Source organism: Euprymna scolopes, chromosome 18 (assembly GCF_053919585.1).
Source record: "Euprymna scolopes isolate OS-2025 chromosome 18, ASM5391958v1, whole genome shotgun sequence".
NCBI lineage: Eukaryota > Metazoa > Mollusca > Cephalopoda > Sepiida > Sepiolidae > Euprymna > Euprymna scolopes.
This window is the reverse complement of record NC_136499.1, coordinates 4,179,902-4,207,306: the sequence shown is the minus strand read 5'-3', so window position 1 is coordinate 4,207,306 and position 27,405 is coordinate 4,179,902. Positions and strand designations below refer to the sequence as shown.

At 31.8% G+C, this 27,405-nt stretch overlaps 1 protein-coding gene across 6 annotated transcripts in view; it reads right to left on the bottom strand.

Moving 5' to 3' along the window:
• The window catches only part of LOC145297486 (high-affinity choline transporter 1-like), a 279,088-nt gene that overhangs the window by 168,098 nt on the left and 83,585 nt on the right, over positions 1 to 27,405 (bottom strand). For 2 of the 6 annotated variants that reach the window (XM_080143361.1, XM_080143363.1), the window contains exons 2-3: positions 9,941 to 10,061; positions 7,960 to 8,039 (exon numbers count right to left, since the gene is read on the bottom strand). The gene's annotated coding sequence lies outside the window, so the exon portion shown is untranslated. Of the gene's footprint in view, positions 1 to 7,959; positions 8,040 to 9,940; positions 10,062 to 11,631; positions 11,801 to 27,405 lie in introns of those variants that run through there. The other 4 variants (XM_080143360.1, XM_080143362.1, XM_080143366.1 and 1 more) reach the window with 3 other exon arrangements.

Genomic DNA, 27,405 nt, shown 5'->3' with positions numbered 1-27,405 from the left:
GAAGATATGTGCGATAGTCTGCATGCTGGCGCCAGAGAGATGCCGAGAGTCCTATACATAGCCCCACTTGTGTAAGTTCTCCCATATTTTGGCAACCTTCAATCAGGCCTAGCTGAGTGCTACCCATTTTTTTCGGGGAAGTTCAGAGCCTGCCAGGAGATCTTCTTTCGGTGCTGGAAGAACCTCGTTGTTGTTATTACTCCAATAACGCAATGAAGATAACTCATTTGAAATTAAATAATAGGAGTTGTCTACCTTACCACTAAAACTTTATTTCTTTTTCTGTATAAGTTTTAAAATGTGAAAACAAATAAGAATTAAAAACTAAAATGACTCTACTGCATCCTGATCAACACCGGTATAGCTAGTATTATATATTTTTATTATTTTTATTTAACTATTTTACCAATCCATTGAAGAACAAGATATATATTCTTGGATATGAGTTTTAGCTAGACATACAGATAAAGAGACGAATACCTTTAATTTATATATAGACAAACAAGGAAACCCGACGTTGTCGGGGATTGAATGAGAATAAAAATGTTCCAGTCTCCCATACTTGTATCGGTGAAATCGTCCATTTATTAATCAAATCAATTGATTATCTGCTCTAGTTACGGACCCTCTCACCACAGTGTACCGTGAGTAAGCATCATATGCCTCCTTGCAATGACTTAGTCCACAATATATTGTAGTTTACATTGCACTGTAGAGAATCTACTGTTGATTTTATAAAATTATCTGTAAATAATGGCTTCACTTAAAGTTTAAAATGCTAAACTCAAGTATCATGGTTCAATTGTGCTCAAAACAGAAACATTCATTTCGCACGCGCTCCTCTCTTATTAAAGAACCAGCTATTGAATTTAAGAAATTTTTGAAGTGAACAAAAAGTTCTTGCGGTTTTTAACTTTTAAATTCATATGAACATATCTCTGTTCAAACAAAAATTTATTGATCAAAATAATCACCATCAGAAGCAACACTTGCAAATGCAAAACAACGTGTATTTATGCCAGTAACATTAAAATCTTGCGTTCTTATGGCAATGAAGTCGCTGAAGGCGTTTTTGATATTGTTTAGGTTTTTGAAGCATTTCTCATGCAGAAAATTGTTGAGATGCTTGAAAAGTGGTAGTCGGTAGATGAGAAATCTGGAGAGTATGGCGGATGAGGCAGAGTTTCGTAGCCCAATTCATTCAACTTCTGCAGGGCCAGTTTAGCAACGTACGGTCGGGCATTGTCGTAGAGAATTAGGCCTTTTTTGTTGACTAATGTTGAGTGTTGTTGTCGAAGTTTCTGATGCATTTCATCCATTTGTTGACAGTACTTGTCTGCTGTAATGGTTTCATCTGCATTCAAAAACTGTAATGGATGAGACCATTTGCAGACCACCAAACAATCAGCATGACCTTCTTTTAGTGCAATTCTGGCTTCGGGAAGTGTCATGGAGCTTTGTCAGCATTTAACCACTGAGCTGAGCATCGCCGATTGTTGTAAAGAACCGACTTTCCATCACAAGTCACAACCCGGTCGAGAAACAGGTTGTTCTTGTTGCGTAAAAAAGGGAAGATGACACTTCATTACGGCGTTTCTTTTGGTTGTCATAAGACACCCATTTATAAAGCTTAATTTGTCTTTCTAATCTCTCTTAAGCGGTTAGAAATCATAGCATACGTCTAATTCAGAAGCAAGTTCTTAACTTTGACTAAGGCTAATTGATCATTGTCAACATCCGATGGCCGACCACTATGCTCATCATCTTCAAAACTCTCATTGATACCACAAAATTTCTTAAACCACCATTGTGTTGTGCATTCAGTAGTGGTTCCTGGGCCAAACGCTTCGTCATGAGCTGTTTCAGCGACTTTTCGGCCTAACTTGAATTGAAATAAGAAAATTGTGCAAATTTGCATTTTTTCCATCTTGTATTCAACGTTCTGAAAAGAAGACAATTTTTTAAAACGATTGTAATTAAAACAATTAGATAGAGCAAAAAACGCTCTTTAAAAAGATACATGAAGTAAAGGTATTATAAGGAAAACTTATTTGAAAATACATCATTTGAAATCAAAATTAAAAATTCCGCAAGAACTTTCTTCTCAAACTAATAGTTTTGCATAATCACTTTTTACGTAATCACTTGAATTAAACTTAAACATACAAAAGTTAAGTATCACAGTTCAATTGCGCTCGAAAAAGAAACATTCATTTTGAACGCCCGCCTTTCTTATAAAAGAATCTACAGTTGATTTTATAGGCTAGAACTTTCTGCTTGTGCGGTGATAAAACTTCTCAAATGTGATGTTAGATTGTATAAAAGTGCTAACTATGGTCAAAATCAGAGTTTCATTCTTTAATCAAATTTTTTCGATTATCGATTTTCGATAATTATCAGATGCATTCTGATATAAAACCTATGTAAGAACACTTCCAGACACATCAAGTACTTTTGTGTTAAATGTTAAAATATCGGCCCAGCCCTTCCTGTGTCTGTAGAGAACGAATTCTTCACACACACACACAACACGCACACACAAAGTTCCTTTTGTATAATAGTGAAGATAGAGATAGATATTAGTTTTACTTTATTTTATTCTTGTTGCGTTGGATTGAAATTTATGCAACAAAAGACTGCATAAACTCAGAGTGTTGTCATAAAGAGCAACTCTACCTATGGCATGTGCATATTATTTAAATCTCTACGCAGGATGATAGTTCAAAATTAATAGGATAAGACTCATTAGAGTCGACATAATGTGTTTGCCAAAGAAATCTGATCCACATCCACATATAAAAAATAAACCAGTCGATATCGTTTTGGGTACTGGGAGTAAGCCGAGACAAAATCGATGAGGACATTTTGATTTGTAATTGGATACAGAAAACATAAACGGATGATTGTTGGTGGAGGACATTTAGGATTCAATAAATACTAATAAAAACACTATCAATATTGATAAAATACAGGACAGACAGGCATACATAAAATGATATATTGATTAGAAATTGGAAAACGGAAACAAATATGTAATTTAAGGAAATTATTGAACACAACATGACACATGGTGCTTTTATTATGTTAGAATCATTATACCGCTCCAAAATTATCTTACTCCTAACGCAATCGTCTACCTGTACAAGAACCGAATACATCCTAAGATGGAGTACTTCTGTCACATCTGAGGAGGAGCTCCCAAGAGTATCCTTTCCTGCTTTGAGAGTGTACAAAACCGCTTTCGAAATTTAGTAGACCTTTTTGCCTCCTTACATCCTTTTTCTCACAGAATAAAGGTTTCAAGTCCATTTTTGCTCTTTCGTTACTTTTATGGTAGCTGGCTCTATAATAATAATAATAATGATAATAATAAATATGAAATTGGCATAAATTAAAATACTATTTTTAAGAATATTTTGCAAGCGGGCAACACTGAGCGGTCTGCTAGTAATCATTATTATTATTGTTATTATTATTATTATTATTATTATTATTATTATTATTATTATTAATTTATTTATTAAATATTTTTTGTGCTCATAAAATATATTTAATAGATATTTAAATAAATAAAAAATATAAAATTAAAAAAATATATAAATAATAATAATAATAATAATAATAATAATAATAATAATAATAATAATAATAATAATAATAATAACAAAAAATATGTCTAAAAAGTGTTGATGCAAATAAACATAGGGCAGGTAACTCCCTCAACATGATAATTAAATACAACAGAATAGCTAATAAAAAATAAATAAAAACCCAATAATCTTTTTTATATATATATATATATATATATATATATATATATATATATATATATATATATATATATATGAGAGAATGAGAGATAAAAAATATGTGTGTGTGTGTGTGTGTGCGTGTAACTATCTTATGGCTATATTGATTAAATTGTAAGAACATAACTTAGGTAAGATATGCATTTTTATAAGATCATCTGTTAAAAATATCTTTTGAACATGATGGCATTATTCTTTTTGGTACAGAGAAAACTTTTGTTTAAATTCCCATTTTTTGTTCTTTCTTGAATATGATTTATTTTTTGCATATTTACCCTCCTCCTCCTGCTTCCTTGTCACTTCGTACTAATGACGTAAGTGGAATGGCAGCCTTCCTGGAGAGAATGAAAGAAAATTTAATGAATATTTTTCTCCATTTTTTACCCCCCTCCATTATTGAAATATTTTGACTCAGAAGCAAAATGGAATTTTTTTTTGTTTTTTTACATATGTTTAATCATATTTTGTCTGTTGAATCGATGTGCACATGTTTCAGATTAGTCAGCCAAATGGAATAATACAAAAAGGCAAAAAACTTATGGAAAACGGAAGGGGCACTGATTGATTAAGATGTGTTTAGGTATTATGAGTGGGGACCAAAGATTTTTGGCAACTCTTTGAGAATGGAATAATTTTCTGATTGGCCAAGTAGATAACTGGTAAGCTCTTGAGTAAAATGAATGAAATAAAGTTTTAAAAATAATATAGAACATTTTAAATGTCTGTTTTATATGATACGGCTAATTCCATTGTATTATTGGATTCTTCGGACTATTGTTCTTGTTTTGAATATAACACTCAAGATGTTTCGGTCAATGTAACCTCCGACCTTCTTCAAGTGTGTCTTGTCAAACTTAGGAATCTTTCTGCCAAACTTGGGAATCTATACAGAATTTCGAACGGACATGTGGCGTAATGGATAAAGTATTTGGTTTCCTCACTGCGAGTGACACTCAAAATACAATGGTGAATTACTTAGGACTTTTACCCAGACATAGCTGATGGAATGAAAGCATGCCACCCTTGTGAATTTGGAAATTCCATGCAGATTCTCGAGTTCAATAGAACGATTCCAAAGTTTGACCAGATACACCAGAAGAAGGTCGGAGGTTACATCGACTGAAACGTTATGAAAATAAAAGTGAAGATGAGAACAGTAGTCCGAATAATCCAAATAATACGAATTATCAATCCTCATCTAAAAAATTTAGAAATAGCTAAATCCTTATTGGTTATTAGTTTTTAACAAATAATGTTAAGTACATCATCATTTCACGTTTTGTTATTTTGTGTTCTTGCAAAATAAAATTACGTTTAACTTTAAACAACGAGTAAAATGTGCAACATGGTTAATAATAGAAATGCAATAATAGTTCAAGGAAAATGTAAATTTCTATGACAAAAGTAGGGAGTATTTTAGATGTTGTTAAAGAATAAGAGGAGAATCAAATGTTAGGTAATGTTTTGCCAATTATGGTGAACGACTAATGAAGATAGAAAGCATAAGCGTAAGTATTACTACTAGACTATATATTATGTTTTATTCTTATTGATTTATTATTTTGAGAAGGCTAGAAATTAAAATACAGATATTTATATACATATATATATATATGTATATATACATATATATATATATATATATATATATATGTATATATACATATATACATATATATGCATATATATACATATATACATATATACATACATATATATATATACATACATATATATATACATATATATATATATATATAAATATATATAAGTATATAAATATATATATATAAACATATATATATATACATATACATATACATATATATATATATATATATATATATATATATATATATATATATATATATATATATAAAATAAAATACCGTCATTGGATTATTTACCTTTCACCAGACTATCCATTCACGTGTAATCACCCTTTTCTTCGCCATATTCCCTCTACTTCACTTTTTGTTATCAAATAAGATCTTTGACTTGCAGTTTCATCAAATACTTTGGTATAAAAAATCCGATCCCGTGTTTTGCTAATTCCTACCCTCTGATCAGAAGGAAAGTATTTCTTCGAAACTCTGCAGATTAAGGACTATCCACTTATCAAGTGTTTCCTTTTCAGATTAAATATGTTTTTAACTCTTTTTCAAAGTGTTTTTTAACATATTTCATTAACTGTTTGCTCTCATATACATATATATACATATATATATATATATATATATACTTTTTATTTGCTTTTGCATATACATTTAGGTATACTACACAATCATGACTATGTTTCGGTTAACTATTATAACCATTATAGATAACTGTAGATATCATCAGACGATGTTGCTTTTCTAAATGTTCAGTCATGTTTGTGTAGCGATATCTAAATGTTTATGCGAAAACAAATAAAAAGTATATCCTGCTCTACTTTATATTGAGCACTCTTGTATAATTATAATTCATGCGCTGGATATTTTTTACTGAAAATAAAAGTGACTTTATGGTTGGATTCTAATCTTCCAACCAGCAGAAATTGTCACCTCCTACACTGATGATTGCAAAAGCATCAACCACTAGTATTTGTAGGTATTAAGAATAATTATTATATATATTGGAAAATATGCTTATTCAATTATATTTCACCTTTTATTTATACCAATCTTTTAATTTATGAAGCTCGATGTAACTAGAGAGTATATAAAACATAAATGACAAAAGAATATATTCCAAATTTTAAGATGTTGACCATCTTATTGTTTATTTCCTTAAGCACATTGACCTGTACAATGTTTTACAACACCTATTTCGTAGTGCAAAATCATTTATGTAATTATTATGTCGATTCTTGAATTTATTTTGCCCTTAACTCATCAGAAAGAAAAAAAGACATCAATTTTTAAAGAAAATTAAGGCATATGGGCATGATTACTAAATTTGGAAATTGAGAGAGAAGTTGCAGTTATTTTTTCATTTTATTACACTATGTTTGAAGTGATAAGTGTTTTTTTTTTTTTTTTTTTTTTTTTTTTACATGGGTGTCACCACTTATCAAGGCCCAGAGGCCACTCAAGGATAAGGGTTAATAGGTATACATTAGTCATTGTGATTTTAGCATAGTAAACAGTGGGAATTTTGTAACTTGGATTACTTAGGGGGACGATTCAATTAGAACTTGTTCACATTGTACTTTTTCTTTTTTTTTTTTCATAGGTATCACCACATTATCAAGGCCAAGAGGCCACTCAAGGATAAGGGTTAAAGAGTGTACAGTAGAAATTGGACAATATAATAATCATTAGTAATGAAAATTTGTTAAATTTGATAACTTATATGGAATGGCTCATCAAGAACTTATTTACGTTAGACTTGAAGACAACCATATTGTAGTCAGCCGGAAAGCAGGAAAACGGAAGACAATTCCACAGGCGTGCAGTTCTAATAAAAAAGCTTTGTTCATGGAATCTACGTTTAGGTTTAGGCACAGATAAAGAGTGTTTTTTCTTCTGATGAGTTAAGGACGAAATAAATAAAAGAATTGACATACTAATTACATGAATGATTTTGCGCTACGAAACAGGTGCTGTCAAGAATTGTGCATGTCAACGTACTTAAGGAAATAAACGGTAAGATGGTCAACATTTTAAAATTTGGAATATAGACTTTTGTCATTTATTTGTTATATTTATAACAAAGAAAATTGACGGATAAAAAAAATACGTTATTTATTGCATCGTCAAATGCTAAAAAAATCATGGAACACAACAGATGCTATTCTTTATTCAATGGAGTTTCAAAACATAACCACTGTTGTGTTCCTTGTTTTTTTTGTTTGTTTGTTTGTTTTATTTTTCACTTTTGATGATGCAATAATGTAACTTTTTTATCCATCAGCAATTACTTTTCTTCGTTTATTAATGCTATATCTAGAATATTGAGCATCTCCTTCAAGATAGGATTTACTTGATAATATTCAAATTCTCTTGTATTCTAATATATAAATAATATTTGTGGAAAGCATTGATAAGGCCTAGAGACCACAAATAAATCCGGCGCTGTTAATCATTGCATGAAAATTCTTCGTTCATTGGTAGTGCATATTTGTGTGAGTTAATAAAAAATAAACTTGTCTTTTATCAGCACTTACGGTATTCTTCGATTAGGATGTGGCTTTACTCTGTTTTTGGTACTTGAAGTTGTATGTTGTAGTCAGTTCAATCATATAATCTAAAATATAATCACACATATATATTTAATGTAATAAATGTAATGTAAATAAAGCAAGGTTGTAGCTATCGAAAGCTTTATTCAGCTATTTCTGTAATAAATCGCTTCGATTATACACATACATATATGTCTGAAATTTATTGAAGAGTTACAATAAAGGGAGATACTTTGGGAAGTCTTTAATATGACCAATATTGAGGTGGTGTAGGAAAAGAGAACTAATTGGAACGGTCTTTAATACCATATTCAGCATAATCATAGATAGATTTTTTTATGAAAAAAATATATCAATAGAATTTTAATGAAATCTGTTAAATTATGCAATCAGCTTATTGACCATCATAACCATGAAATAACAAGATGGCTTACAAAGTGACTCATGTCCGTATATCTAGAAAAAATCTAAACAGTTCTGTCATTGGCTGGTTGCATATGAGTAGAATGAACAAATTTGTCTGAATTTGACTTTTGACAACTAAATATTTTTTATTTACCAGCCAAATAGAAAAGTTACTAGCCAAATCCACGTAATTTTCGGATTATGACACCTTCGTTCCGTGACGAGTACGTACATCAAAGATTTTTCTGTATTTTCTTAAAAAATAAGTCTAATTCTAAATAGGCATTGAATTTTCTGTTGAGACTTGAAGGTATAAAGATTCGAATTTCTTCAGGTGTTTTTGTGAAAAGCATTTGTTAGAGTACATCATTCTAATAAACTTTTATTGTTTAAATAATTTAACTTAGCTTGTTTTATATTTATATAAAAAAGATAAACGTTGAAAAGACATTTTTCGCTCAGTAATGCGCTTTGGAAGATTATCTGTGAAAAAAAAAAAAGAAAAAAGATAAACGTTTTATTATTTTTAGTCGCCATTTTGAAAATTACTCGCAAATGCGACTGCTTCACTTGCAACGTAAATCCCTGTCGTTACAAACAGACAGTGTCAAGAATCAACAACAGCAAAAGAAACAAAACATCACAACAAATTGCAGCACGTATCCAACAAGATGTGAACTTGTGTTTGATCAACTCAAACTGGGAAATCATGTAATAAGTGTACGATGTTAAAAAAAAATAGAAACACTTAAAGAAGCAGGGATTACACTGAGAATACAGTTTGCAGTAGAAAACTATGTGTTTTGAATAGGAAACTTCCCGTTACTTATGCAGGTTTATAAATATATTATGGCAGAAATAACATCTATGTGATTATCCTAGCATTTAAGCTTTTATATATTGTATTTAAGAAGTTAGTTTTATGAAAAAGAAAAAATAGCTTTATTTTATTTATTTGCTGACTGTTATCCTCATCTTCGTAGTTGTTGTTTCACCACGTTTCGGCCAACTCATCCTCTAGCCTTCTTCAGTTGATTAACCGCAACGGAATAGGAATGCTGTATCCCCAGTAATTACTGCCTTACATAGTTAGTTGCTGTTGTCTTACCACGTTTTTGGCAAACTAATTCTCTGGCCCGCTTTGGGTAGGATTGAAACCGTTATCTTCAGTCAATGCTTACCTGGAACCATAGAGATTCAACGCCTCTATCCACTGCGCCACCAGTGCACCAACAACAACTACGAAGGTAAGGATAACAGTCCGCAAATAAAGAAAATAAATACACAAATTACTTATCTAAAAAAAGATTCAAATATTAAAAATAAAATGTATGAAATAGTTTTAATTCAAATATCTAAAATATCTTGTTTTAGTTTAACCATTTCAAAAATAAAAGTTAAGTTTTATTTCAATTACCTTTTAGAATATTTTTTATTTACAGTTCGTCTTTAAAATAAATGTGAAACCAAATATTTTTAGTGCCAAAGCAATACAACAAATCATTCAAGATGAAAATTTGTCTAGTATATATTAAATTTAAAAAAAAACAAACAAACTTACCTTTGATCAAGTTATGAATAATATATAATTCAGTAGCTGGTGTTGGAAGAAGTCATGTTGTAATGATTATCCACGTTTTTGGTTTCACTTTGTCTTAAACTGAAGAAATTACCAAAAATACCTGTAAAGTAAAAAAAAATGTTTATAGATCAATATTTAAAAAATAATATATATAAAATGCTAAGTATAAGTTTTTTGTAAACACTTTTTAAGATCATGTCAAGCTGGCATAATGGTTATCGTACTTGAGTCACTGTCTTTGGGTTTTGGTTTCGATCTCAGTTCCAGTTCTATTTTTACTTACAAGAAATGAACTCTTTAGAAAAGCATAATACTTGCATGCACGTTTTAATTTCGTTCCGTTTTCTTTTCTTCATTTTTTAAAGAGAATTTAACGTTACGTTTAACACTTACGGTATTTCTGATTATAATAAATAAGAATTTTGCAAGAATTAAAACATAATAGTTATGCGTATCGGGCGGCCTGCTAGTATATATATATATATATATATATATATATATATATATATATATATATATAAAATAAATGACAAAAGTCTTGTAACAGTGCATGTGAGCGCGTGGAAAATATCAGCAGGAGCGAAGGATAGTCAGCATGTGAAGAGATGAGCTGTAGCAGAAAAACGGGCATATGCAAATTAGGAAGCGTTCGAGAGAAGAGGAAGGAAAAAAACAGGAGAAGAAATGCAACACGGCAATGCTTAGATGGAAGGAAAGTGAACGTCAAGGAGAGTGGACGTGTAAAGTGGAGGCGACTAATCGGCGTCAGGTCGAAGGGGAAAAGTGTACATCGGGCGAGATGTACGATGGTGAGAGACTTTTAAGTTGTGTTGAAACAATTATAACTGTAATAAGCAAACTTTTGTTGAGAAAGAAAAAAAAATGCCGATTCGGATATTTTATTCATTTGTTTTTATTTGTTTGTCAATTTCAAACATAACGGTTACGTTGCAGTCTATATTCCAAATTTCAAGGGGTTGAGCATCTTACCGTTTATTCCTTTTTAGTAAATTGACATGCACGATTTTTTTACACCACCCGTTTCATAGTGTAAAATCATTCATTTAATTATTATATTAATCAATGAATTAATTTCGCCCTTAACTCATCAAAAGAAAAAATACTTATCAATTTTAAAAGAAAATAAACGCAAGAAGTTGCAATTACCTTTTTTTTTAATTTTATTACGCTATCTTGAAATTTGGAATATAGACTTTTGTCATTTATTTGTTATATGCTCTGTAATAAGATCGAGCTTCATAAATTAAAGGATGGTATAAATTAAAGGTGAAATATAATTGAAAAAACATATTTACACACACACACACACACACACACACACACACACACACACACACACATATATAGTAAAATAAAAGTATTCACAAATGAGCTTTATTAATTTTAATGATGACATTAGCTTCAATGTAAAATATTGTTTTATATTAGGGGATCTTCTAACTGCTGACATATCGATTTCTATAACGAACTAATATACGGAAACGTTTATTTCTTTCTCTTCTTCATCTATTAGCGTGACTTTTCAACATCAGATGTGGTTTGCATGTTAGTCATGTTAGTACAGGGTGATTTTCTAAGTGAAATTCTATCATGAACTTCTATCTCATATGTATACAGGGTGAGCCAAAAGTAGAAAATGTTTGTCAAACCGTAAGAAGCAGGCTTCAAAACTGTGTAAATCGAGAAGGAAAACCGTTTGAACACTTGCGTTGATAAATAACATTTAATTTTCATTAGTATAATTGTCTTATTACATATACTCGTGCGTCGTGCGTATACGTGATTTCTAAATAAATGTTTTTACTGTCCACGTAGTTTATTCTATATATATATATAGAGAGAGAGAGAGAGAGAAAGAGAAAGACAAAAGTAGGTGGACAGTAAAAACATTTATTTAGAAATTACATATACGCACGAGTTATATATATGAGAGAGAGAGAGAGAGAGAGAGAGAGAGAGAGAGAGAGAGAGAGAGAGAGAGAGAGAGGGTATTCTATCCGCCATGTTTGGCTGGAGTTGATGATATTCTCTTAATCATCCTTTTCTCGAATAGTCCAGTACATTTATTAAAAGCGACGACGTTTATTTAACTAAAAGATTTTTTTACATAGGAGTAACCAGATGCCATTCGAGGATAAGGATTAAAGAGTGTACACTAGTCAATGGGACAATATCATAGGAATCGTTAGTTGTGCAAATTTGATAAATTGAATTACTTAAGCAGAACGGCTCATCAAGAACTTGTTTACATTGAACTTGAAGACGACTATATAGTAATCAGTTGGAAAGCAGGCAAACAGTTGAACAGTTCTAAGAAAGAAGCTTTTTTCATGGAATCTACGCTTAGGTTTAGGCACGGATAAAGAGTGGGGGAAATTATTGATAGTGTTTCTCGTGAAAGCTTTGTGAGGGGGGACCATAGATTGGAGCTCGTACTCATTTCTTTAACAGGAAATTCCTTTTATAAAATACTCAAATGGAACCATGAGGGTCTAAACGACCCTACGTGCCAGGATTATTTGAATTCTCATTAAAGCCTTTTCTACAGCTGAAATCTAACGTCAGTTCTTTCTTATATCACATGATCAAACCAAACATCTAGTTCTCATAAGGGCTGACGCTAAGCCCTCAATGTAATCTCCTATCACTCATGCCTATTAGCCCATTGCAATTGGAAAATTATATCGCATTTAAATTTAATAGTACATATCTTTTTTCTTTACCATATAGTCACCGATCATCAAGGCAAGGAAGCCACTCAAGGATAAAAGTTAATGGTACTGTAATGGAAATTTGATGTTATTTTATTTTAGAGGACTGCTCTTCAAGAACCTGTACATACTGGATTTGAAAATAATGTTATAGTTAACTGGGAAACAGTTCCGTGGTATTGTGTTCCACAGATAAGCAGTTATATTACTGTCACCTGTGTTATATTCAACACCTGCTTACTATGCAGGATTTGGCTCATAAAATTTATGGTTTAAGGAACAGAAGAGAAAGATAAAATGATCCTAAATGTTAATCTTACAACGTTTCAGTTATAATGTAATCTTCCACATTGTTCGAGTTGGGGGGGGGGGCGATCTTGTTGAACTAGCAGATCTTTCTGTTGTTGTACTATACAGAATCTTGAACAAAACATCTATAGCACAATAGATAAAAAGTACTAAGTAATAATCAATCTTAAGTTCCAGTTTTCTGGAGATTGAAGATTAATCCACAGTGTAGACGAAAGTACTTCTACCCAGCCATGGCTGATAGAATTAGAGTAAGTTAACACCAAGGATTAAATAACGGTTCTGTTGGAAATTTCGTACAGATTCCCGAGTTCGACAAAAAGATTCCACAATTTGGGAGACATTTCTGAATAAGGTCAGCGGTTACATCGACCGAAACATTGTGAAAATAACATCCAAGATGAGAACGATAGTCTGAATAATTCATATAATTCAAATTATCAATCCTTATCTAAAAAATACATAACACTTAAAATTGAAAAAAAGGATTGTTATAACTGATTGTAAAAAGAAAGAAAAGGGAAACTGTTGCCATAATCCAAATTTGGTGCAAAAAAAAAAAAAATAGAAAACAATAGTCAATGTTAACATTTTTTTTTTTTTGAGCTACAAAACACTTTAATAAATGCAAACGTATTTTTTGGATTCATGATAAAGGCTGGAAAATCTGATCCATATGAATAAAACAATAAATGTATGTATGTGTGTGTTTACGCGATAAACTCTTAAACTATTGGTCAAATAAAACTAAAACTGACAGGGAATAGTAATCATATACGAAGGATGGTTTATAACGAATAAAATCTGTTTGGATGGATGAATAACGCATGCAGAAATGTCAACAAGTTTACATGCAAAATGTTCATTTCAATTTGTCGACATGTTTTTTTTTAATTTTACGCATGCGTAAATTCAATCATAGTCATCATACTCATAGTAAGACGTCGTTTAATTTGAAGTCTTTCTTATCAACCTGTCGGGTTAGCTCAGTCGGTAGATAACGCAGTTGGCATGCTAAAAGTTTTGGTTTCGATTTTAGCTGATGGCACCCAAGTCAATTTTTTTTAACTTTTGAAATCAGTACTATATATTAGGTACAATATAATATTTAATGGAGATTTGGTGCTGTTATAATACATACGAAATCTGCATGAATTAAAATATATTTAAACATATTTTACGACTGGCAACGTCAGGCGCCTCTCTGCTAGTAAAATGAATAAATACTTAATCATAATTATAAAATCCATAAAGGTTTTAGTTCACACTAAGGGGCCTGCATTTAAATATTATACTGGACTTCTTTATTTGAGAGATATAGATGTGAGTATTTGAATTTTGATGGGACACAAACAGCTCAGCATGCGTTTATTGGAATTAAGTATTTGAGATATTTAAGAGTGAACGAAATAACCAAAAAAAAAAAAAAAAAAAAAAAAAAAACATATCAGAATGTTTATATAAAAAAATGCTTTTGCCCAGAATATCTTGGGGGAAAAAAAAGAAAAGGACATGATGAAAGCTGGATCTACTACTTTGACCCAGAGATCAAGAAACAGAGTTCCCAGTGGAATCATACTGCCTCTCATAGACCCAAGAAGGTCAGACAGATTTAAGCAAGTCCGTTCTCCTGCAGATATTCTAACTGTAATCTCTGAACGTATATACCATGCACTGGGAGGCGGAGCAGTAACCCTAAATATATCTAAGACTTTTGACAGGGTATTGCACGATGGTCTTCTCATGAAAATCAGATCCTATGGTATTATTGGACGAATACTTAACATAATTAATCCTTCTTAAATAAGAGAAGAATCAAGGTTGTCCTCGATGGTCATATGTCTAAACAATATGATATAAATGCAGTTGTACCTCAAGGGTCGATCCTTGGACCTTTATTATTCCTGATATTCATAAATGACCTCCCTGATGCAATAGTCTCTGAGCTAGGTATATTTGCTGACGAACAGGCATGAGGGGAAAACAAATGAACACATATCCAAGACAATGACAGGAAACCTAGAGAATGATCTCCAGTCTGTAGTGAAATGGGGTCAAAAATGGATAGTAACGTTCAATGCTGCCAAGACTAAGTTCGTTTCCTTCAATAATTACAAGAAACCTTCTCAGCCACCAATAACTATGGCTAAAGATACATTATCTAAAAGTACTTTGTTCAAACTCCTCAGCTTAATGTTCACAGGGAACATAAATTGGAACAGATAGATCGAGAGCATTGCCAAAGCTGCTGCAAAGAAGGTTACTTATGTCTAAAAGTATCCTGTACTTCTACAGGGCCACCATTCGCCCATGCATGGAGTATTGTTGTCACATTTGGGCTAGTGCTTCTGCTATTAGTATCTCACTCCTGCACAGGGTTCAAAAGAGAGTCGCCAACTTGATAGGTCCTGAACTGTCATTTAAGCTTCAACCTCTGCCCTATCCACGAAATGTTGCCACCCTCTGCTTGTTTTACAAATATTTTAATGGTGGATACTCTGACGAACTACCAGCCCTTGTATCCCTTAGACGTAAATACCTCTGACAAACCCAACAAGCATCAAAGTCCCACCCCTACACAGCAAAGATCCCTAGATGTAAGAAAGCCTTCTATTCTAATAGTTTCTTCTTCAGAACTGCTAGACTTTGGAATTCCCTTCTGGGTTCCTGCTTTCCCAACTATACTGACATACAGAAGTTCAAGTGTAATGTGAACAGACATCTTGCTGCTCTACGTAGTATCTCTGCAACTTATGTCCCTGATAGTAGCACCCTACATCAAAGTGGCACAGTGCCTTGTTTGGGGTGAGTGAAAATGTAATTAAAAAAAAAAAAAAAATTCATCCAGAAACTTATGATGATTCCTTTTTTTTTTTTTTGACAGCATGGGCGTGATCTACATGCACCGGGTTCCCACTGGACAAGAAATACTATATATATCATTTAATTGGAATTCATTAATGAGATGAGTATTATTTATTAATTTATTTTTAATGCGGATTATTATTCTCATCTTTCTTAGTTGCTGTTTCACAATGTTTCGGCCAACTATTCCTCTGGCCTTTGTCAGAGATAGGAACTCTGAATCTCCTAACTGCATTCTCAGAAATTACTGCCATCCATCTGGCTGCTATTTTCAGACAATTCTCACCTGGAACCATAAAGATTCAACATTCCTATCCACTGCACCATGGGCCCCGAAGGGCGATCAAGGTTGAATTTTTTGGTCTTATAAATCCACATTTATTTTTATTACTTGATCTTCCATGGTCGGGTCCGTACCGAATGGTATATATACTATTTAATTAGAATTCATTATTGAGATGAGTATTATTTATTAATTTATTTCTAATGTAGACTATTATTCTCATCTTTCTTAGTTGTTGTTTCACGACGAGAATTCCAGGTGACAATAGTCTAAAGATAGCAGTTTCAATCCTACCTAAAGCTAGCCAGAGGCTTACTTGGTCAAAAACGTGGTGAGCAGACAACAACTATGGATGGCAGTAATTGCTGAGAATGCAGTTAGGAGATTCGGAGTTTTTATCCCATCGCGGTTACCACCTGGCGAAGGCCAAAGGAATAGTTGGCCGAAACGTTGTGAAACAGCAACTAAGAAGGATGAGAATAATAGTCTACATTAAAAATAAATTAATAAAGAATACTATGCTGAGGTTTTAAGGGAGATCTTTTTTTCTTGCTCTGACATTGATATCAAAAGCATACTTTTTTGCTTTGAAAATTATTAAAGCGAACTTCTTAATATACTCACTCATGGATATGCGAGCGACTATATGAAGATAAACTAATTTGCATATTCCTTTGAAAAGCGAGTATGCATTAATTATTTATTTTTATGGTTTATTTTTAGATGATTGGTTTCATTGAACAATTATGCTTAATTTTTTTATGTATAGTTTTTATGTTGTGCATAGTTGCGTAGAATTCAGGATGAAAATGTTCTGGCACACTGACATGTTTATATATATATATACATATATATATATATATATATATATATAGCCAAACAACGTCACAGCAACTATGGAAATGATTATATCATCCTACATTCTGAAAAACTTCTAATATCTATGTATGTATGTATGTATCTATCTATCTAATATATATATATATATATATATATATATATATATATATATAAAATGACCGTGTGTGTGTGTGTGCGAAGTTTCTCTACCAAACCCCTCTCTGAATATTTAGTCTACAGACTTGAAACTGGATATATAGTGTAATTTGACCTCAGGAATACTTTTAAATTGATTTTTAGTCCGTAAAAATAGCTGTTATGGGATTAAAATTGCAAAAACAACAGCTAACCTTGGCAGGAATAAATCTATTAACTTTTGAGCATGTCTACATATATATTTTTTGCTTGAAGCTACTAAAATATTAGCCATTTTTTGTCAATTTGGCAATAGCTGAGATGACACTAACAAAAGCTGGAGCGCTGAATGTTTTGATCTTGATTCCAGCTGATGGCACAAGTCATTTTTTTCTTTTTAACTTTTGAAATCACTACTGTATATATTGGAAACAATATGATAAGCAATAAATAATTTGTTCTATAATAATAAATACGAAATTTGTATAAATTAATATATTATATTTAAGCATATTTTAGGTCGGGCCAACGCAAAGTGGTCTGCTAGTATATATATATATATATATATATAAAAGTGAATGTGTGTGTGTGTGTGTCTGTCTGTGTACATTTTCCTACACAATAACTCTGTCAATTTTCAGTCTACAGACTCGAAATTTGTTATACAGGGTAGTGAGATTTGGGAAAATCTTTGTAATCTGTTTTCGGCCAGAAATTTGTCTGTTAAGTGGTCAAAGTTCAACGATTTGATCTTTGAGAACTCTACCAAACTCTTTCACCAAATTTGGGTCTAAACATTTGAAATTTTAGATATAGATTCCTTGGACATGGATCTAACTTAATAACTTGATTTGAGCCCAAAACAATAAATGTTAAGGGGTCATAATAGGGGTCAAAGTTTAAAAAATTGGACCTCAGTGGTCTCTACCAAATTACTCAGACAATTTCTGTTCTAAACATTTAAAATTTTACATAAAGGGTATTCAGAGATTTTCGGTTTGGGTCGAAAATTTGAGCTACCAATATATAAATGTATGTATGTATGTTTGCATGTCTGCCTAAAACTTTCGACAGAGGCGACGGATTTTAACAAGTATCGTTTTGAAGCTCGACCCTTCAGAAGACAAATACCAAAAACTTGGCTAAAAACATTAATTTCTTCACCCTCAATTGAGTACTTTTCTACAGGGAGGGGTCGCTTTTTTCGCCAATATCTTTGAAAGTCATCCCCTCTTTTCGATTGTCTAGTCTTAATTTAAACCTACGTCACTTCTGGTTTGGCAGTAGTTGTAACAGCAAAGACGTCACGTTTTTTTCCGTTCTTTTCCTCCTTCACGGTATGGGTTCGAGCCTGCCTTCCTACTACCACTTTTTTTTTTTTTTTTTTGCTCAACACACACTTCTAAACACCCGGGCAACGCCGGGCACCCCTGCTAGTATATATATATATATATATATATATATATATATATATATATATATATATATATATATATATATATATATATATGTGTGTCTGTGTGTCTGTGCGTGTCGGTGGATGTTTGTGTGTGCATGTGTGTTTATTTATTAAGGGAAACAAAGTTTTTAATTGTTTTAATGAAATTAAATTTTGAGGATTAAATTTTGACAATCTAAGATAGGCGTTGTCTTCTGTGTGTGTTTTTTTAAAGACATATTTGCTGGTAGACGAGATTGACAAGACACTGCCCTACAACTGGGATGGGAGTGTCTTCCTATCTTCTGTCCAATATAACCTAACACTAGTTTTAATATATTCTCAATCTGACCTTTTGTCTTATTTGTAAGAGACAGACTCACCAAACACAGGCTCTCTACAAAAATTGAAAACCTCACAAAATCTTATCACAATAAACATAAATTTAAAAAAATATATTTTTCATTTAATTTTTTTATAATTATTAATACATTTTGCCAGTGTTTATTTTTTCTTGGTGGAAAATTTTTAATTTAATCTTAATATATTAAAAACTGCTTGATTTAGAGATACGTTTTTATTAAGGTGAGTTTTTGTTATTTTTTTGTCAACTTTTCCCATCTCTATCTGATGTCATCCACAACTGAAAGATATTTATGAGAAAAACACAACAGAAACAAATACTAAAATAAATTAATTTTTCATTTCGAATGGTACATGAACTGTTACAAGTTCTTTGTTATTTATTCATATTCTTTAACACATCTAAAGTGGTTTATCGCTTTTTTGTTTTTGTTTTTATAAAGCAAATTTTTTCTTCATTCATAAATTTGGTACACTCCACTTAGCATACACTATGCTCTAAAAATTTCATTGATTGAAACGTAAGTTATATTAGTCATTAAAGAAGATGTGATAATTGGAATATTTAAGTAAAAATTTGTAATCATTCTATATATATATAAAAGCGAGAAAGTGTGCGCGTGTGTGTGTGTGAGGACACTTCTCAACCTATATACCAAACGAATTTTTCATCTACATACTTGAAATTTGGTATATAGGGTATTCAGACATGTGGAAAACTTCTCAATTGGTTTTCATCCGAAAAAGGGGGCTGCTAAGGGGTCAAAATTGAAAAGACTGGTACTGTGGTAGGTGTTTATATGTTTGTCGACTGCTGTGCGAGGCTTGAAAACACTTTTTAAAGAACACGGCAAGCTGGGTTAATGGTTATTTTACTTGATTCACTGTCTTTGGGTTTTGGTTTCGATCTCAGCTCGAGTAGTTTTCTTTTTTACTTACAAGAAATGAACTGTTTAGAAAAATACAATACTCGCATACACATCTCTCAGTTTCTTTCCGTTTTTTTTTTACTTCATTTTTTAAAAGGAATTTAACTTTATGTTTAATACAGGGCAACGCCGAATAAATACATCTAGTAATCTATATAATGATAATAATGCCCTAAGGCTTGTGACTAATCTGGTGTCGCTAAGGTTCGACCCATTTTAAAATGAATTGTTCTAAAATCCAATCCTGTATTGTCCATTAAAGCAATATAACTTTGAATACACACAGTTTAAAAAGTGATATACGTTTTAGTGATTTGAAAAATATTTAACTGGTAATTATTTCTAGACAGGCAATTGTTTTACAAAGAATTTAATTGCTTCAATTTTAAATAAATAAATATAAAAAAGACATGTTTGTCTTATTTAAATAATATTTAACTGACAATAAAAATTCTTTTTACCAAAGACGAAAGAGTCTTTTTTCATAATACTGACTCTGACAGACATTTATTATTTTAAAGGAATAATATTATTTACCATAATATATACAGGTCGCTGGTAAAATGGTGGGATCCTTCTATCGCTCCAGCAGATATCTACCTGCTGGTGCAATTCTCTACCTATACAAGAGCCAGGTACGTCCAAGGATGGAGTATTGTTGCTACATTTGGGCAGGAGCTGCTAGAAATACCTTATCCTGCCTTGACAGAATTCAAAATAGACTTCGTAGCCTAGTAGGGGATGCCCTTTTCTCTTCCCTGCAACTTCTTTCTCACAGAAGAGATGTTGCGAGCCTATATCTGCTTTATCGTTATTTTCATGGCAAGTGCTCGTCTGAGCTCCAATCTATGGCCCTCCCTCACCAAACATTCACAAGAAACACTTGTAAAGCTGAAACACTATCAATAATTTCCCTCACTCTTTATCTGTGCCTAAACCTAAACGTAGATTCCCTGAACAAAGCTTCTTTCTTAGAACTGCACCCTTGTGGAACTCTGTTCCGTTTTCCTGCTTTCCAGCTGACTATAATATATTCGTTTTCAAGTCCAGCATAAACAAGTTCTTGAGCCATTCCCCTTAAGTAATTAAGTTTACAAAATTTCTAATACTAACGATTCCTATGATATTGTCCCATTGACTACTGTATACTCTTTAATCCTTATCCTCGAGTGGTGACTTTTTGTAAAAAAAAAAGAAAAGAAAAAAGATCAATGTAGAAAACACCGTGGAATTTCTACAATATCTCACTAGTATTTCGAATCATACTATGCAAATATTCACAAAATGATGATCTTGTGATATAAAACAAAAAAGTACACACTTGTATAAAAGATGATGATTAACATTTCTTTGTCAGTATTTCAAAGATGGGAAAGTTATTAGAATGACATAAAGAATAGAGTAAAACACATAAAACATTTACTCACAGTCAATTTGTGGTAAACTGCGGATCAACTGAATAAAGAGACGTTGGTAATTTGAACAAACGACCTCAGGTGGGCTTATTCTTCAAATGTTTAGAAATTAGTTGATTTGATAGGTTATATTATGTCCAATAGTTGGGGTGACATAACGACAATAATGAACAAGCGTACACCAGTGTCGACATATGCTATTTGCAAACCTGTTGAAATGACTCAAACTAAAACGAGTAGGTAAGCTATTTCTGTACAAAGGAATTTAATTATTTGCATCAGAATAAAAGGATCCCACCAATGTAAGAGGTTTATACTTTTAGTTTATTAGAATAAAGAGATAGATGGATAGATAGATAGAGAAAAAGAGAGAGAGAGAGAGAGAGAGAGAGAGAGAGAGAGAGAGAGAGAGAGAGAGAGAGAGAGAGAGAGAGCGCATAGATCTTCTTGGCGGCTTTTTTGTTCCCCATTTCTATAGATGACCCTTTTCCACATGTCAAAAGAAAGCTAGTCAACATAACATCATAAATCAGTGATCCGGAAAATGTTAAATTTACTCTCCCAGTTTCTTTTTCTTTTTTTTTTTTTCATTTTTTATCCTTTTTTTTTTTTATATATATCTACAAAGGAACCAAAAACATTAAAAAGAAAATATTTCCAAATAGTTTCTCAGCACTTTATGAGACATTAAAAAAAATCGCTAGACATGTATAAGTGCAAGTAACTTTCAAAATTTTCCATGGAATATTTTTTTGGTTAATGTTTATATATATGTGCATTTCTTATTTTTAATTTTAATTTTTTACCTTTGTTTAACTCCAAACAAAGCACTGTGTGTTTGGATGAGTTAAAGATGAGATCTTGGGTGATTAGCTTTTTACATACACTCATCGATTCGTATTATTTGAATTATTCAGACTACTGTTCTCATCTTGAGAGTTATTTTCACAACGTTTCGGCCGATCTAATCACCAACTTTCTCCAGATGTATCTTGTAGAACTTAGGAATCTTTCTGTCAAACTCGTAAATCTGTACAGAATTTCGAATCAAACCCTTTATTTAATCCATTGGGGTAGCATACTCTTATTCCGTCAGTCATGACTTAGTAGAAGTTCTAAGTAATTCACAATAGTATTCTGAGTACCGCCGGCATGAGGACTGAACTTTCAACCTCCAGAAGAGTGCCAATTACAACTGAATTTTACCAAATATTTAATACGTTATACCGGATCATAATATACTCATCCACACACAGCCATAATCTAGGCTTTGAATTCACCACTGGCTTTCACAATGGTGACATAGTTCATTGACGTGCCGAAAATTTTTTAGAGCAGGTGCTCAAATGACAAAAACGGCAAAAATATAGTAATGGTAGAGCACAGACCTATAATATATTCCTCTGGAAAGGGCACTTTTAAAACATGAGATGGTCAGGTCCTTAGGCACCCCTAGCACCCGCTGCTGACATAGTTTATACTATCACAAAAAATTACAGACATAACAAGTCCGAATTTGAAAACGACTACATCTAGGGATTTATAGCAACATCACTCAGCCTACCAAGTGATACCACCTTATCTCCGAAGCTATCAAAGAGCTTGCCCATAACAAAAACATCCACATCATTCATGCTAATAAAAATGTAATGTCGTCATCAGATGAATACAAACGAAATGTCAAGCTCTTACTAAATGATGACAGTATCTACAAAAAGACCACCCTACAGCAAATACTCAAGAAGATGCAATACTTCAAATGCAAAGTCCAAAAACTTTTGTCGGACTACATTTCCTGGCTTAAATCCCTGGAACGTCATCCTAAAACCTCATGGCTTTATAGCTTACCAAATATAGGATTTCCTCCACTCTATCTGTGCCCAAATCTACACACAGATTCCATGAACAAAGCTTCTTTCCCAGAACTGCCCACCTGTGGAACACTGTTCAGCTGTCCTACTTTAATTCCAATGTAAACAAGTTCTTGTTAAGTCGTCCCCATAAATAATCAAATTCTACTAAATTTACACCTTTAACGATTACTACACTACCACCTTACATTCATTAACCCTTATCCTCGAGTAGCCTTTGTTCCTTGATAAGTGGTGACTCCCAAGTAAAAAAATAAATAAACGTAAAAAGGAAATAGTGATAATAGATAATATGTTGTTTGCAAAATAATTTAGTAAAATCAATTAAAACTGATTATTATCGGTCGTTTTAAACGTCTTGTATAAAGCAGCAATGAACGTGTAAGCTGCGTTAAAGGTGATTCTATTGAAAAAGCTGTGAGGTGAATTTATTTGTGGATAGACAATTTGTCTTCTCTAATAAGCTAGTCAAGAGACAAATTGAAAATATTTCGCTCCAAGAATACGACTGAAAAAAAAAAAAACTATATTAAAATCAGAGGTTGTGAGAATTGATTTCCTTTTGGCCAAAACTCAACTGTAAATGAAAATCGTACATATTTAGAAGCTTGTCATATAAAATACGAGCAAGGTTACATGGCATTGTCCGGGTTTGGAGATGAGGATGTTACCAAATGTAACTGTATAATAAGGACTATGGAGTAACTTTAATGAATACAGTTATTTTCATAGTGTTCTGCTATCTTTTTTCACCTCAAAAACGAATCAGACGTACCTCATTAAACTCCATTTTGCATCTACTATCTATGTCTCAAATTTTGAAAAATGTTATCATTAAAATCACCAATCTGGTACTGACCAGGATCAACGTAACTTAACATTGGTGACCAAATGAGAACCGGAATATTATTAGGATTATGCTGTATATAGATACTATAGGACGTGTAATAATGTATGTTTGTATGCTTGGTTTGATTTTTAGGAGAGTAAAACAGGCAGAACGTCTTTTCTCCTGAAAATAAATGGATCCATGGCTTAAATAGTTATTGGTCAGATATTCTATGAAATTTGGGAATACCAGTTGTTGTCTGTAAGAGAACAGTAACACTCCCTACAAAAACAATATAAAAAAAATAATGTAGTAAAAATTATCTGCCCTGACTAGGATAAACATGCAACTCAGGACCACTTATGAATTCATTATTTCCTAGACAATTTTTCCTTTGAATAAAAATACAAGATAACCGGAAGCAATACTGGACTCAGCAAAGAAAGACTGGTTATGTTTTGAAGTTTATTTACTCTGGGAATTTCTCTACCTAAGTAGAAGAGTCTCCACTATTTGAACCATAATCAGAAGCAGAGATGGTTTGATACATTTCTCAAATATATTATAACTAATACAAATGTTAAATAAATACTGTGTGTACTAGGTATGACATGAAACTCCATCAGATGGTAAGACATAATTTTGTGAGCTCTGCGAATGTTAGGTTACCCCGAATTATCATTACTTCCAAATTCAAAATGTTGTATCTATCAAATATCTTTTGAGTGCGAAATAAAAGTGCGTTCAGTGTAAATACATAATGTACATTATGACCAGTTATAAAAAACACAGTGAATTAATATTTGAAAATATTGAAAAAATATTATATCGAAGCAAAAAAAAAGAATACAATATCTGAAAAGGGCTGATATATCCTAAAACAACAAGTGAACTAAATTAAAAAAAAATATTGCAATTATGTAATTGCTGTGCTCCATATTCAAGCTCATAACAAAGATAGTTAACAAAACACTCAATAAGTATCGGCATATAGATAGTGCCACTACTAAAAAGTTGATATGATTTTTATAAAGTACCAACTTTCAGATAACACGTGTCAAACTTTTAGCCCAATCGAGTTACTAGTTTACACGTAACAGTTATTTAAGTGAAGCTACTGTTGCAAATTTTCAAAACAATGGAAATAATGTAAAGTTCGTGCATCGATGAAGCATTGCTTTCTGATGGGAAAAGTACTGTTCAAGCAAAGCAATAGGTTGATGAGTGTTATTAAGACTGTTCCATCAGAAAATAATGATATTTTTCCAAGACAATGCACTGTATTACAAGTCGATCGCAATGATGGCAAAATTACATGGATTGCACTTCAAATTACTTTTACAATTCTACACAACTGGTTTCCCACGACTTCTGGTTGTTTGCAGATTTCAAAAGAATGCTCCAGAGAAAGAGATTTGTCTCCAATGTATAAGTAATAGTCAAAAGTGATGCATATTTTGAGGTCAAATACAAATCGTTCTACAAATTTTATAGCTCTGTTAAAGAGTTATAAGGAAAACAGAATGCCGGAATAAGATAACAACATGTATTACAAAAAACATACAAAAAGATGGGTAGTTCGTCTGACCTATGAATGACCAGGTATGGTTCACAGGATATCGACTTCCGCCTTACAGCTTGGTCTTCCAATATTTATTGAGTGTGGAATAGTCTATGAGTAGGTAATACAGATTAGTTCTGCCACAGCAACAAAAAGATATCAAATTATTAAAGAAGCATTGAAATCATCCTTAATGAATATTTTGTCTTAAAGTTGTTATATTAGTAAGGTCCGGGATTATGTCATATAATATCAGCTGGAATTTTAAAGGTTAAGATATATATCTATATAATTATAAAAATCAAATGACCTTATAACGAGTGTTGTAACCCAACATCCGGTTTATGACTTCTGGTTACGCATGCGTACATAATCAACGCGACAATAAAACGTATTGTTTTACTGTGTACGTTTGCAACGTCCCAATTGTTTTTTTTTTTTTTGTGATTAAATTAAAAGATATATCAAAATTTGAATTAATTTTGAATTATTATGGTATCTGGGTACTTGATGACAAGTATGGACCCTGCGCAAACATTGGTCTATTTCAGGCCATAAAAAATAATAATAAAATGCCAAAGAAAATGCTAAATTGATTTTAAACTCAAAATAATCGAGCATGTTTTCTGTTTTGACTTTTTTTCTTTGAGTAAATTTCATTCATGCTTTTATTTTGTGCTTGTTTTTATTTTATTTAAAATTTATTTTTATTTTATTTCATTTTAAATTTATTTTTATTTTATTTCATTTTAAATTTATTTTTATTTTATTTCATTTCAAATTTATTTTTATTTTAATTCATTCTAATTTGATTTTAAATTCATTTTTATTTCATTTTCTCTACGAAATATATTTTTGTACATTTATAAAAGTGCTTACACAACTATTTGAATGGACAAAGGACTTTGATTCTTCTCATAACTTCCTCGAAAAACGAAAAATACTTGCATCTACGATGCAATATAGTGTTTGTCATCAGAAGATGCCTCTTATAAAGCATCGTAACACGAAGATTTTTCGGTGCAAAATTCATGTGTCAGAAGACATCCAGTAAAAAAGGATCTTTTTTAAAAAGCTCTTAGTTAACTTTACAAGAATTTATAAAAATTGTGTATGTCTGGTCTAGACAGATCACTGGTGTTGTCGCTGCTTATCTATGCGAATTAAATGTGACTACCATTTATCAATTTGGCATTTTCTTGGACTTAAATTTTTTTTTTTTTTGGGGGGGGGTCTGAAAAAGTTTTTCATGGCTAAATAGACCAATGTTTGTGCAGGGTCCACACTCGGCATCAAGTGCCGGTATCTGTTCAGTGCACATTTACCTATAAGTATGGCAAACCACTAATAATTCAATGGCTGTAAGTTTTTATTTTCAAAAATAAATAATTATAAACATAACGACTCATAGAAATCTATCTATATTCTTTTTTCATTTTAATATACTTTCATAGAAATGTTTCTGTTATGTCACAAAAAACTATTTTCTTTACATCACAAGTGCCACAGTCATACATTAATTCCATAGCTAATATAATATACTGACCCAACGGGCCACGGGTAGTCTATTATATATATATATATATATATATATATATATATATATATATATATATATATATACCTACGAGGTGCCTTCAATAAGTTCAAAACTATTTTTGTACAAGCATTTAAAAAAATTGTAGACTCTTGAAAATTTAATATGTTATTGCTATACATTTTATGACATGACTGACCAAGTTTTATGATTTCGGGTTCAAATGGATAGCTACAACAGAAATTGGAATACCCCTCACTAAAACCTAATTGTTACAGCTGGTGAATTTCAAAAATGCAATCTGGACGTGAAAACACTTTAGAAGAAAGATATGCAA